Source organism: Periplaneta americana, chromosome 9, assembly GCF_040183065.1.
Source record: "Periplaneta americana isolate PAMFEO1 chromosome 9, P.americana_PAMFEO1_priV1, whole genome shotgun sequence".
In the NCBI taxonomy this organism is placed as follows: Eukaryota; Metazoa; Arthropoda; class Insecta; order Blattodea; family Blattidae; genus Periplaneta; species Periplaneta americana.
In genome coordinates, this window is record NC_091125.1 from 91847589 (window position 1) to 91862738 (window position 15150).

The 15150-nt window shown below is 33.4% G+C and overlaps 1 protein-coding gene across 1 annotated transcript in view; it reads left to right on the forward strand.

The window, feature by feature from the left end:
- Positions 1–10668: 10668 nt before the first annotated feature.
- Positions 10669–15150, forward strand: part of LOC138706235 (alpha-tocopherol transfer protein-like) — a 152190-nt gene continuing 147708 nt past the window's right edge. Inside the window, exon 1 of the mRNA XM_069835282.1 lies at positions 10669–10779. The gene's annotated coding sequence lies outside the window, so the exon portion shown is untranslated. The remainder of the gene's footprint in view (positions 10780–15150) is intronic.

Genomic DNA, 15150 nt, shown 5'->3' on the forward strand with positions numbered 1-15150 from the left:
TACGGACAATGATGCGATAAATATGATTCTGAAAGGTCGAATAAACTGTAACTTATCAATATTTTCCATCTATCTGCGATTCAGAGCAATAAGGTTTAGACAAGATTTCTTAATTTATTTTAGATTCATTTGCATGTAGGTGTACTACAATATAAGCAGTAACATGAGCTGCTACCAGGAAATCGGGAGGAGGATAACAATGGCAAAGAAAGATTTTTACAGAAAAAGAAGCATCTTCTGAAACTAAGGAAGAGACAAGTGAAGAGCTTTGTGTGGAGTATGGCATTATATAGGACACAAACATTGACATTACGAGAAGAGAAACTAGAAGCATTCGAAATGTAGATATGGAGAAGAATGGAGCGTGTGAAATGGACAGACAGAATAAGAAACGAAGCTGTGTTGCAAAGAGTGGGTGAAAAAAGAATGATGCTGAAACTGATCAGGAAGAGAAAAAGGAATTGGTTGGGTCACTAATTTAGAAGAAACTGCCTACTGAAGGATGCACTGGAAGGAATGATGAACGGAAGAAAAGTTCGGGGTAGAAGAAGATTTCAAATGATAGATGCCATTAAGATGTTATATGGAGATTAAGAGAAAGGCATAAAATAGAAGACTGGAGAATGCTGGGTTTGCAGTGAAAGACCTGCCCTTCGGTAGAACACTATGTATGTACGTATGTATGTATGCACGATGCATGTTTTAGGCTACAATAAGAATATTTTGTATCAAATAAGGAACATAATTCTACGATACGCGGTAAAAACGGCATAAGTTACAAATTGCAAGTCTTGGAGTAGATAACAATCAAACTTTGAAATGAGATCCAAAATCATTGTGATGAGTTGGAAATCTAAGCTCTACTTCATTATGAAATAGGATAGAAATATTCTCTTTATACCGTCTGAAGTAATAGACTACGTTGTGTAACATAAAAAAGTAATCGAAGTGTAACGAAAGAGTGATATACGTACAGAAATGCTTTGAAATGTAGCTTCCTGCGACTATGAGAGAAAATAAGCTTATGACTACAGTTAATTTGTATGCAACTTAGGTGCACATCAATCACACTAGCTTCGCTTCGTACAGAGAGCAAGTTGCGAGACAGCAGTTCACGCTGCAGTTCAACATTATTCCCGCACGTTCCGATAATGTTTATTTACATCTGTTTATTAGAGTACCTATCTGTATAAGTCGGTTAAAAACAGGAATAGTACTAATGTACAAAATATCACTTGGATTTAAGTCCACACCTGTGGAGTGACGGTTAGCGCGTCTGGCAGCGAAACTAGGCGGACAGGTTCGATTCCCGGTTGGTGCAAGTTAATTACCTGGTTGAGGTTTTTCCGGGGTTTTCCCTCAACCCAATATGAGCAAATGCTGGGTAACTTTCGGTACTGGACACCGGACTCATTTCACCAGCATTATCTACTTCATGTCATTCAGACGCTAAATAACCTAAGATGTTGATAAAGCGTCGTAAAATATCCTACTAAAAACTTGGATTTAATAACAACACCAACAAAGTATTTATGGAAACGGAGCTTATATGCAGTAAAATATAATTTGTATTAGCGATAGACAAAACTAATAAAAATTCATGAAATAAATAAATAAATAAATAAATAAATAAATAAATAAATAAATAAATAAATAAATAAATAAATAAACAAACAAATAAAATACTTTTATGTATAACAAAACTAGTAATTGGTTCACCAACTTAAAACAAATCTAAATAAATGCATATATAAAATGCACTTCTATGTAGGTACAACAAAACTAGTTATTGATTCAATAAAAAATACAAAATAAAGACACAAATTAGATATACTCGCATATCTCTACACTAAATTATACTACAATAACTGATTATATATATTCTGAATTAATCAAACGAGAAACTCTGTGACGCTCACAAACAAGCGCGACGACTCTTTCTTTGATCATTCGCTCAGAACTCGTTACGTTAAATTCCAGCTATGTTTTATATACCGCTAATTTATTTCCATTTTTTTCATTAATGGAATCCGAGCTTTAGTAATTAGATCGGAAACTATGAAATTATATTAATCCTCTTAGTCCGCAATCATTCCCAAAATGCAGTGAATAGAAATTTTAGTAAAAAGTGAAAACCATCCAACTTTAAAAATTACTGTAAAGTGGGGAGGGTTACACGGCGAAAGGGACCACACAATCAATATGCGCACACTAATCCAAAACAGAAGACAATGTAGGTTCAGGTATGGTTGTCTGCAGTGGAGGATAATAAATCCACTCAAAATTATTTTAATTTCAATGGACACTGTTTCAAGCAGAGGCGCAAGGCAAAGAACTGTGAACTGGATAAGACGAAGTCTAAGCAAAACAATCATTAATATGCAATCAATGTCAATTCAAATTAAAAGCAATCTCATCCAGTGAACCCACTAATCGTGCAACGATCCAGATTAAAAAAAAAACATCTCTACGCCTCACCCACAAAAACAGGGTACCCTTGAATAAATCAGAGGACAAACAACCCGCTATAGTAATGAACGACCGAATTTTCTATAAACATTTGGTTCCAGAAAACAAGTTGACAAATTATGATAAACACCCTCTGTCGCTGCATAGGAAACTGGGAGACTTTTACATAAATCTTTAGGCTCAAGATCATGTATCCTAACTAATGCAGCCCATAAAACTCTCTAACCACTGCAGACAACAAACCAATACCCTTCCAGCTTTCTCCCTGGGTCTGTACGTCACTAGCTACGAAAAAATGGAAAAATCACATCGCTAAAATGTCCATGTGAAGGAGACAAGCAGACAGCCTTTCTTATCACTGGATGCAGACTACACAACCGTCACAGACCTCAGGAAAACGAACTCAATTGCGCATGTTGACTCCACTATTAATTTTTTTTCAGTAGCTTATTTTACGGCGCTTTATCAACATCTTAGATTATTTAGCGTCTGAATTAGATGAAGGTGAAATGAGTCTGGGGTCCAGCACCGAAAGCTACCGAGCATTTGCTCATATTGAGGGAAAACCCGGAAAAATCTCAATCAGGTAACTTGCCCCAACCGGGAATCGAACCCGGGCCACCTGGTTTCCCGGCCAGGCGCGCTGACCGTTACTCCACAGGTGTGAACTACATACATACATACATACATACATACATACATACATACATACATACATACATACGTACGTACATACATATGAGAGTAATATGCTGTAAATAATATTTATAGTTATTTATCGATCTGTATGAGTAATGCCAAGCTTCTATTAACTTTCTATGGTTACGCGCAAACCGTTACTCCACAGATGTGGACACTATGATGATGATGATGATGATGATGATGATGATGATGATGATGATGATGATGATGATAATAATAATAATAATAATAATAATAATAATAATAATAATAATAATAATAATAATAATAATAATAAAATAATAATAATAAATATAAACTTACAAAAATTCTTATTTTATAGGCAAATGTAAAGAGATCATAATTTTCGCTATGCAAGTTAACAGTTTTAATGTCCCTGAACAACCGGGAGAAAGATTTAGAATTTTTGTTTCAATAAAGATTATTGTGATTTCACATACTTTCACAGAAACACATAAGACAACCTTGTTTATGAAAGACTGACATGTAATAATAGCTTTAAGGATCTTGAATTAAAAGAGGGAGTCATGATATTTATCGCAGGAATATAAAATGTGCTAACTTCGTCATCCCTAGATTGAGGAATCACGATATGAAAACATGATCTTAATGCAAGATGGCGCTCCACCCCACTTCTTTATCCCTGAAAAACAATTGATTACGCAAATGTTTGGCGATTGTGTCATCAGTAGGCACTTTCCAACAATGTGGCCCCCGCGCGATCTCCAGATTTAAATCCGGCCGACTTTTGGTTGTGGGGTTACCTTAAAGAACGAGTTTTCCTGATACATCCAACAACCCTACTGCAACTGAAAGATGCCATCTCACAAGAAATTGCCAATATTTCAAGACATTATCTGCAAAATTCTATGTATGGTGTCGAAGACAGAATGCTGTACGTTGAACAAAAGAACGGCGGACATCTTCCCAATGTTTTGTAAACCCCTCTGTTTGCCCAAACACTGTGATGTTTTTGTTTTTTTCCCTATCTCAAATATTATAATATTAATAGCGGTTTAATGTTTGAACTGACTTTTGAAATAACATATATTATTACAGGTTAAATAAATATGCATTACTCTATAAATGCAAAGTGTGGTTGTTAATTTATGTCCTAATGAGTAATCTCTTCAGTCATTCTTATGAAATATAATTATTTGCATCTGTGCTGGATTCACAGAGATGACGCTGCACTCATGCACTTTCAAGCGAAGTTATGACACTGCACTGAAGCATGCACCAGTACTTTTGTAATCTCTATTAATCTGAATCTTTATAGTCATCTGTGTTTGTATACGTTTTAAGTCGTTTGTCACTGTTATGTAAGCCCATTATATCAGTCTAGCCTGGGTACTAATTTCATTTCTGTCATGATCACTTCGACACAAGTCAGCTTACGAAGACCTGAATGTCTTGTAACTTTCGCTTCAGTTTTAAATATATATTAAGGCTGAGACTAAGAGCTGTTCTGACCATACCATCTCCTCCTCGACATACAGAGTGAACCGTAAGTAATGTCATTATTTTCAGGGTGTTATTCTTTGAAATATTTCAAACAATAGAGTTTAATACTCTATAATAATTATTTCAATGAAAGACGGGAAGCAAGTCGTACACTTAGGAATAAAAAGAGAGATTACTTGAAGGAAAAACTGAATGAGGTAGAAACAAATAGTAAGAATAAAAACATTAGAGATTTATATAAGGGTATAAAGGAATTTAAGAACGGATATCAGCAAAGGGTAAACATGATCAAAGACGATAATGGTGACTTGCTTGCAGATTGATCTCCATCAATCCTAAACAGATGGAAAAACTATTTTGCGCAACTATTAAATGTACATAGGCCAAATAGAAATGATCGGGACGAAATTGAAATACAAACTACTGAGCCATTTATACCTGAACCCACGCTTTCAGAAGTCGAAATTGCGATAGAAAATCTGAAAAAGTACAAGTCTCCAGGTATCGATCAAATTCCAGCAGAATTAATACAAGAGAGTGGAAGTGCATTATATAGCGAAATTTATAAACTTGTACTTGCTATTTGGGAAACGGAAATTGTGCCAGAACAATGGAAGGAGTCCATAATTGTACCTATTTTTAAGAAGGGGGACAAAACCAACTGTGGTAACTTCCGAGGAATATCACTTTTGTTGACGTCGTACAAAATTTTGTCCAAGATTCTTTTGAGAAGATTAACTCCGTACGTAGATGAAATTATTGGGGATAATCAGTGTAGCTTTAGGCGTAATAGATCGACTATTGATCAGATTTTTTGTATTCGACAGATAATGGAGAAAAAATGGGAGTATAAGGGTACAGTACATCAGTTATTCATAGATTTCAAAAAGGCATATGACTCGGTTAAGAGGGAAGTATTATATGATATTCTTATTGAATTTGGTATTCCCAAGAAACTATTTCGATTAATTAAAATGTGTCTTAGTGAAACATACAGCAGAGTCCGTATAGGTCAGTTTCTATCTGATGCTTTTCCAATTCACTGCGGGCTAAAGCAGGGAGATGCACTATCACCTTTACTTTTTAACTTCGCTTTAGAATATGCCATTAAGAAAGTTCACCATAACAGGCAGGGTTTGGAATTGAACGGGTTACATCAGCTTCTTGTCTATGCGGATGACGTGAATATGTTAGGAGAAAACACACAAACGATTAGGGAAAACACGGAAATTTTACTTGAAGCAAGTAAAGCGATCGGTTTGGAAGTAAATCCCGAAAAGACAAAGTATATGATTATGTCTCGTGATCACAATATTGTACGAAATGGAAATATAAAAATTGGAGATTTATCCTTCGAAGGGGTGGAAAAATTAAAATATCTTGGAGCAACAGTAACAAATATAAATGACACTCGGGAGGAAATTAAACGCAGAATATATATGGGAAATGCCTGTTATTATTCGGTTAAGAAGCTTTTATTATCTAGTCTGCTGTCAAAAAATCTGAAATTTAGAATTTATAAAAGAGTTATATAACCGGTTGTTCTTTATGGTTGTGAAACTTGGAGTCTTACTCTGAGAGAGGAGCATAGGTTAAGGGTGTTTGAGAATAAGGCGCTTAGGAAAATATTTGGGGCTAAGAGGGTTAAGTTACAGGAGAATGGAGAAAGTTACACAACGCAGAACTGCACGCATTGTATTCTTCACCTGACATAATTAGGACCATTAAATCCAGACGTTTGCGATGGGCAGGGTATGTAGCACGTATGGGCGAATCCAGGAATGCATATAGAGTGTTAGTTGGGAGACCGGAGGGAAAAAGACCATTGGGGAGGCCGAGACGTAGATGGGAGGATAATATTAAAATGGATTTGAGGGAGGTGGGATATGATGATAGAGACTGGATTAATCTTACACAGGATAGGGACCGATGGCGGGCTTATGTGAGGGCAGCAATGAACCTTCGGGTTCCTTAAAAGCCATTTGTAAGTAAGTAAGAGTTTAATACAATTTTGATATTTTTGCTGCCTTTCGGACATAAAAGTTGTTATATGTGAAATATTTCTGGGAAAGCCATTGATTTAATTCCCAATATGCTCAGTCAATTTAAGAGAGCAATGTATTGTGATAATAAATTATTGAAAGAATTTTAGTATTATTCTTTAAATTTGCAGCAATTTTATCCGCACAAATGTAACATTGTAAAATTAATATATAGAAAGAAAAGTTACATTTGTCCGGATCAAATTTCTGCACATTTAAAGGACAAAACTGATAAGCAGAGATTGCCATTTAGCTGGGCAATTAGCTGGAGTAAAACTGAGAGTTAGACAGGGGAGTTACTCAATTAGAGATAAGTTAAATATGGAGAACATTGTGACAGATAGGAGGAACTATCATAATAGATAGAAACAGCACGTAGAGAGGATGATTCAAAATCGTCCACCGACGAAGAGATTAATTCTGAATTCGGAAAGGGCACTAGTTCCTCAAAATTGAATTAGGAAGAAGAAAAGGTAATGTATGAGTGTCATACTGAAAGTCATGAGTAACCTATTGTTATGAATCTTAATTTTTATTTTTTAGACAAACCAGGTACATCATCTTAATCTACAGACTTTTCTGTCACTTTTCAATATAGCTTCCAGAATGATGATAAATTGCAGGGTCCATAACGTCATTGTTCCTGCAATAAGTCCTATGTGCAAAATATAAAAATTTTCAGTAGGAAGAAAAAACACATTTATTCATCCTATGGCAGCCGTATAAAAGAGACTGTGAATTCTTACGTTTTCCAAATAAAGAAATATAATTGCATATAGGATTTTTTATTATTTGCTTTATCACTATTTAAGTTATTTAATAGAGCAAAAATCTGAAAATCGATAAAATATGTCGCATAGGTGTTATTGAGGAACAACGACGATAAATCAGTCCATTTAGGGTTCTGAATCTTTTCACTGTACTGAAACAATCTCTATTACATTCACAGTGGCATTCCAATTCGCATTTGTAGAGGTAAAACATTACTTTCTACTATGAATTTCCAGAAATAATACACATTAACTCACACAAGAATACCTTAAATTTTTATTTCATTTGATACAGCAACAGTTCTGACAACTCAAAGAGAAGTTTCTATGAAAATAAAAAATAATCACTTCTCACTCTTGAATCAATTTGTATTGTGAATAAAAGTTAATGAAAATAAACTATAGGCTTACCTCAATGGTAATGACATGACTAAGGTACTTAGTTTTTTTTAGAAACATTCGAAACTGAAAAGAGAAAGTATGTGCTGACTGCGGGACACTTTTTTCTTACAGTTGCCCAAAATGGATGAACATTTTGATATACATCTTGATTACACAACACTATATCACTGAGGAATATAATTTATGGTGATCACTTTCACATGTTAATATTGAACTAAGTTTATAAATACCTAGTTGACTAGTTTCAGATTAGGAGCCATCTTCACAACTAGTGAGGTCTTTACGTCTTCCAGTTTCTTAATTTGTTATTCTGGGGGGTCTCGTCTTGATTATACATCTCGATTACCCAACAACACACCCACAAAAAATCCTCAACACACAACTAAATTTCAGAACACATACACTATTTGACTCAACACTACACAACACAATAGCACTCCCCAGCATAACAAATGAAGAAATCGGAAGACGAAAGGACTTCTGTAGTTCTGAAGATAGCTCCTAATCTGAAACTACTCAACGAGGAATTTATAAACTTAGTTCAATATTTTACAATTCATTTTGAAAGTGTTTCAGATAAGTCTCTGGATAATATTAATGAATTTTTTTTTATTTTTTTTTTTCAGTCAATGACATCATACAATATTCAAGGAATAAATCCTTTATATTAGTCTACATGAGCGGTCGTTAGCGCAGAGCACTCTGGGGCTAGCATCTCTAACCCGCGGAGAACACAGTGCACCGTGGCACTCTAGTAGCTGCTAGCGGGTATGCTCTCTACCTCTTCCTGCTGCACGACGGGGCAAACGGGACTGCTCCGCTTACCCTTTGCACTTTTCAGCGAGTGCTGACTATCACTGGGCTACATATTTTATGACTTGTAGAAACGTTTTCGTCGCACCTGCAACATCATCAAATATATACAATTTCTAATATATTAACCTCAGTTGTAAGTAGAGCAGATATTAATCAGTATTATAGGTGAATGCTAAAATTAGGTTAATAATAAAAAATTAAAATATTAAAAGTATTTTGAAATATTACGACCTTCACTTACTTATACAATAAGCAATTTTTGTTGTGTATTTATGATTAATCGAGCAAAGTTGTTGTGTAATTGTTAATTTGTGTGTGAGTGAAAACTTGTTTACACTTTTATTTACATGATAAAATTGTTTTTATTTTATATAGGTTATATTACATGTCGTAATTGATATTGTTGACTGGTATTTATATTGCTTTATATGTTTATATCGTATGATTTTTTTTCGTAACTAAGCGTATAGCCTTTCTTTTTTTAGAAAATACTTCCACACTGGTCTACAGTTCGTAACACCAAACCACACAAGATTAATACACGAGAGCATCTATACACTTAGTTACCAAAAAAGAAGCATTCATACCATAATAATAATAATAATAATAATAATAATAATAATAATAATAATAATAATAATAATAATAAGAAGAAGAAGAAGAAGAAGAAGAAGAAAGACACTCTTTCAGCTTTCCCAGTAACGGGACTGCCTCATTGGACAAAGCATAACAAACACACAGAGTGAAAAAAAAAGACTACAAAATATAAATGTGGGGGACGAACAAAAAAGGGAAATTAAGTACAGGAAAAATAATAGCATACATATAACAGGCCTAAACATAGTAAACAAACAGATTAGATGTTCAAACAAAAGTTCTTCCTTTTTAGAAAACAAAGTACATGTGGTATTTTAAAATGGCAAGTGATCCTCTGATAGCAGTAAGGGAAACATCACGAATGAAGTCGTTGTTCAGCTGGAACTTCTTACAGAAACTGACAAAGAGGCGAGGTATTGTGCCCCTAGCGCCAACCATTAGCCCAACTACTTCAATGGAGGTGAGGTGATATTTCTCCAAGTAGAATGGAACTGTGGGCTCATAAAGTCTACATTTTTCTGCGTGGACATATGAAACATTATAAATATCAGTCAACAATATCAATTACGACATGTAATATACTTATACAAAATAAAAACAATTTTATCATGTAAATAAAAATGTAAACTAGTTTTCACTCACACACAAATTAACAATTTACACAACAACTTTGAAGTAAATGAAGGCTCGTAATATTTCAAAATGTTTTTAATGTTTTAATTTTTTACTTTTATCCTAATTTTAGCATTCACCTCTAATATTGATTAATATCTGTTCTACTTACAACTGACGTTAATATATTAGAAATTGTATGTATCTGATGATGTTGCAAGTGCGACAAAAACGTTTATACGAATCATGAAATCTGTAATATAAAGGATTTATTCCTTGAATATTGACTGAAACCAAACAACATTAATTGATATTAGTTCAATATTAACACGTGAAAATGATCACCATGAAATATATTCCTCAGAACATTTTGAGTTGTATATTTTATTGAAGGTATTTGGCATAAATTACAATTACTTAATGGAGAGGAATATTATGAGAAATCTAGGTAAAGATAGCAAAGTGTAAGACATGGTCACAGTCATTACGAAACTAATCGCTTACGAGATCCGGAAATGGAACAAAATGGACTTATTCGAAATTTTGCAACGATTATATTACAAAAATTTGTAAAGCATTGGAGAACAATCCCCGGAAATTCAAGCCCGCTCATCAAGTGTGTCGCAACGGCGAATTTGTTCAAATATTGCAAGCAAAACGGCGCAAACACACATTTTATTATATCCAGTTACGTCAAGTCTTGGGAAATGATCCGAGAAACCATGAGACTCGTCACACTCGACGGTAGAGAAGCGGGCTGTGTTACCAACAGCTTTCATTTCCCCCACCCAGTACAACAATCAGGTGGGAATTACCCTGAGACGACGAGAAAGTAGCTCCAGTGTTGTGCTGGAGCCTGCACAGAGCGGAAGGTTCTCCCCATCTGTTCTTCAGCCGGCCGCAAGGTGAGTGCGGACAAGCTAATAGTTCAAACACGTCGTCAGCGTTCGACTTCGAAGTGCGTTTCCGATGCCGGACTAAGGCGATTCGGAAGTTAGCTGAAAGTGTGTTTCTCTGAAAATATACCCACTTTGTTGTTAACTAAGTGTTCCATTGTGTATTTAGGATTCAGTTCACACGTGTGACAAGAAATTCTTCTCTTTAAACCAGCAATTAACTCCAATCTTTACCAGGGTTGAGAGATAACTCAGAGCGAAACAAGAAATAATACATACATATAAACACCATAAAGAAGTGTAAATTGCCTAAGTCAGTCACAAAAATTCAATTAATATTATTTGTTTTTGGATTTAAAGAAACAAATTCTCATTTTATAATATGTTCCTTGGCAGCATGGTTAGCTTTTGTCTTGGCTACTTTCACTTGCAAACTCTCTTAATTTATTTGATATGATATGAATCCCGTACTAGTAGCCAGTCTATAGCCGGGGTTAGTTTAACACGCTCGTAGCGCGGGCTAGAGAAATGTCTATAAATAGCATCCTTAAAGACGGCAGGAAAATTGAATCATATAGTAACAGAAGGACCGACTGAAATAAAGGGTTCTACTTTAATAATTATAAATTAAACACTTGTTTCTTATATTTCCTCTCTTGATTTGAGAAATACACTGTCTATATATCCATTTGAAGTTGATACATGTAAGCAGAAACTTATCTAAAAAAAATTCATTTCATTGCCCGTATCATAGAAAATTACTATTCATATAGGCCTACTAAAATATCCAGCACATAATACAGATCACTGCACACCGCAGATTTTAGAGTAGATCTACTGTAGGTATTCGGCGAACAAATTACAAAGGATATGTGTTATTGAATGATTTCAAGGAAAAATTGTTCCGGGACCGGAATAATTTTTCTTTGAAATTATTCAAACCTGCTTCACAGGTAGCTACTACCTGAAAGCTAGATTTGCATGATACGTGTAATTTATCTCAATGGATGGAAAAATTATTATAAATCTGGTAATATTAAAACTGTGTATGAACAAACATTTGCAGATATAATTTGGTGTAATTTTTAAAGCGTTATAATAGAAAATTTATGGAATATTTTATGGAAAGAGAGAGACTTAACTTTAGTATGTAATAGCGTGTGAAAAAAGCTATGGATATAAAAGTTTCATCTCACACACAAAAATAAAAAATAAATGATCCTTTATATTAGGCCTATAGTAAAAATTACGTCAAATTGTGAGAGCATAAAAATGTTCAACACAATTATAATATTAGTACATGTTTAATCAATTTCTCTGTATCTTCATCGTACAAATCACTTTAGTGCAAGACTGTACCTTACAGAATGTCTGGAAATCCCGATCTGCCCAAATGACTCAGATGTTCATCTCGTTCAATTTTTTTCAACTTGTGCACATAATAATGAAACAAACAACTTTCATACCATTATTATGAACGTTAGGACCATAAGCACACGAGCCTAAAATCATTAACTTTAGCAATACCTACTCCACTTCAAGGACGAGAAACTTGGGTTCACGAAAACGAAATAAATCAAAGATAATAGGTGAAAGGGGTGCAGAGTTAATCAAAATAGCGAACTTCACGTAAGAAAGTTATAAAAGAAATCCGGAAATTATTGAGGAAATCAAAATTATTTTAGTTTTCTACAAAAGTGAAGAACTGTGCTGTAAGTGAATCCAACATATAAACCGCATCGACACGGGGCGATGGGACATCAGCTTAAGAATGATGAAACCGGGGGTGTCCAGTTAAAGGACTTTCGGACTGTAATTTTAAACTGAAACTAGATTAACCATGAAACATGATTTTCTAGTTTATAATAATAATAATAATAATAATAATAATAATAATAATAGTAATAATAATAATAAATAGTACAATAACAACTAGTACAATAACTAATTCAAACTTATTACTTCGCCTGTAAATATTCAAGGAGAAAAGTACAAATTCATAGTTAAGAAATGGACAATATTTAATCTACTTCTTTTTAGTTTATACAATGCATTCCTTCCCTTTTTTGTGGTGAAAGAATTTCTTATGTATGTCTAATAGTGTTTGAGATATGACCTTCAACTTTCATCAGTTTCACTTCCTTGGAAGTTAAATTTTATTTTGTTGCTTATTTTCCGAAACATTAAAATTTTCCTTTGTTTTCCCTGACAACTTAAAAAGTTTTTTTTATACATTTTAAATAAATGTTGCATGCTTGTGTATTTTTATATTTTAATAAGATGTAGGCTAATTTTAGCTGTAGCATTTATTATCCATATATATATATATATATATATATATATATATATATATTAATCTATAGGTGTAGCTCATGCAAGTGTTAAAATAATAAAATAATCTATAAAAATTGAAGAAAATAATATTTTTCAAGAAGTAGATACAATTTTTTAGTGTAAGTTATTCATCATTATTACAATATTTTTAAAGTAAAAAAAAAAATTAAATTCATAAATTTGTGGAAAATGTCACGGAAATGCTCATGTTTGGACAATTTCCTTCCAAAATTTTGAAACCGAGTTATTGTTAATTATTTTAATTGGTTATTTTATGACGATTTATCAACTACTATGGTAATCTAGCGTCTGAATTAGATGATGGTGATAATGCCAGCGAAATGAGTCTAGGGTCCAGCGCCGAATTTTACTCAGCATTTGCTCTTATTGGGTTGAGGGTAAATCCCGGAAAAACCACAATTAGGCCACTTGTCCAAACCAGGATTTGAACCCGTGTCCGCTCGTTCACGATCAGACGTGCTAACCGTTATTCCACAGCGGTGGTCTACTGTTAATTAAAACATGTTTGAAAATATTATAAATGTATAATGAAATAGAAAAGATATATTGTAAGTTTTCCCCAATTTAATTTTACCAGGACTGAAAGCTACTGAGATATGCGAATGTTTCAATATCACTAATTCTATGCAATTGGAGAGGTGCACCTCTCCTCTTAATTATCAGCAGTGAACGGCAAGGAATATTTGAAGGGTTCAGAACCATAGTGTGCTAAGCGCCATTTACTAAAACCGTAGAAAACAAGGGTTAAAATGAAGTTATTACCATAATTCAATGGAAATATATGGCAAATAATATAAAGTATAGGCTACTAATTAAAACTAAATGATATGTCAATTTTCATTAAACTATAGTATTCATTTAACTTTAACTCTTGCTTCCTCCGTTTTTAATAAATGGCGCTTGGCCCAATATGGCTCTGAACCCTTCATTGGTATATAACATTAATTTGTTTCCTAAAATAAACCAAATACTTGATCTGTATTTCAAAATTTGTGGAATTAATCTTCATTCATTAATTTCTGTAACGTTCTATATCTATTAATTGTGTTTTGTTCTATTAATTGTATTGATATTGGTTGCAGCTTCTATTTCATGCCGGATTTTCATCATTACTCTTTGTCTTCTTTTATGAGTGTTCAGAGTTTCAAGATTATTGTGTTCATAAGCAGAATTTTGAATATTTCACATGTGCTGGAACTTAACATATCCAAACTTCCATAACTATCTATAGATTTATCACCATGGCAAATTGGTATGACCTAAAGAGTCTGCCTACCCTATTTGGCTCATTTATCAGTTTTTTTTTTTGGAACAGCTGAATATAACGAGCCCAACAGAGTGAGCGCCCCTCTGATCTCACCTGTCTGCCTGATGATGGAAACCTGTATGTAATTGCGAAATATGGGAGATATTAAGTTCCAGGCACCTTGTAATACCCAAAAACATATTTCTGAATATCTACTTTTATTTTATCTTTCTTCTTACTTCAGTACTGTGCCTGAAAACCTATTATGGCATACTGAGAAATACAATTTAAAATTGTACCAATGATAAAATGTCAAAGATTATAATGACTACATGCTAATTATGTGTAAGTGTTTACTTTTAAAATGCGATATGTGCCCTTTATTAGAATTCCGATACTCGTTAGTATGTTCATGAATTAAAATTAAAGTTCTTTAACACATTTTTAAGTATTAAAATCGCCAACAACAATATATTTTCACTTGAACATATCCAAGAAGGCTTTATCCTCCATTTATCATTTATCGCCAAAACAGTCACAAAACATACAGAATTTACATCTAATTATTTGCATTAAATTTTATATAGCACTTGATAATAATAATAATAATCACATTATTATTATTATTATTATTATTATTATCATTATTCTTATTCTTATTATTATTAACAATAATAAATAGTACAATAACAACTAGTACAATAACTAATTCATACTTTTTACTTATAATAATTCATACTTATTACTTATAATAATAATAATAATAATAATAATAATAA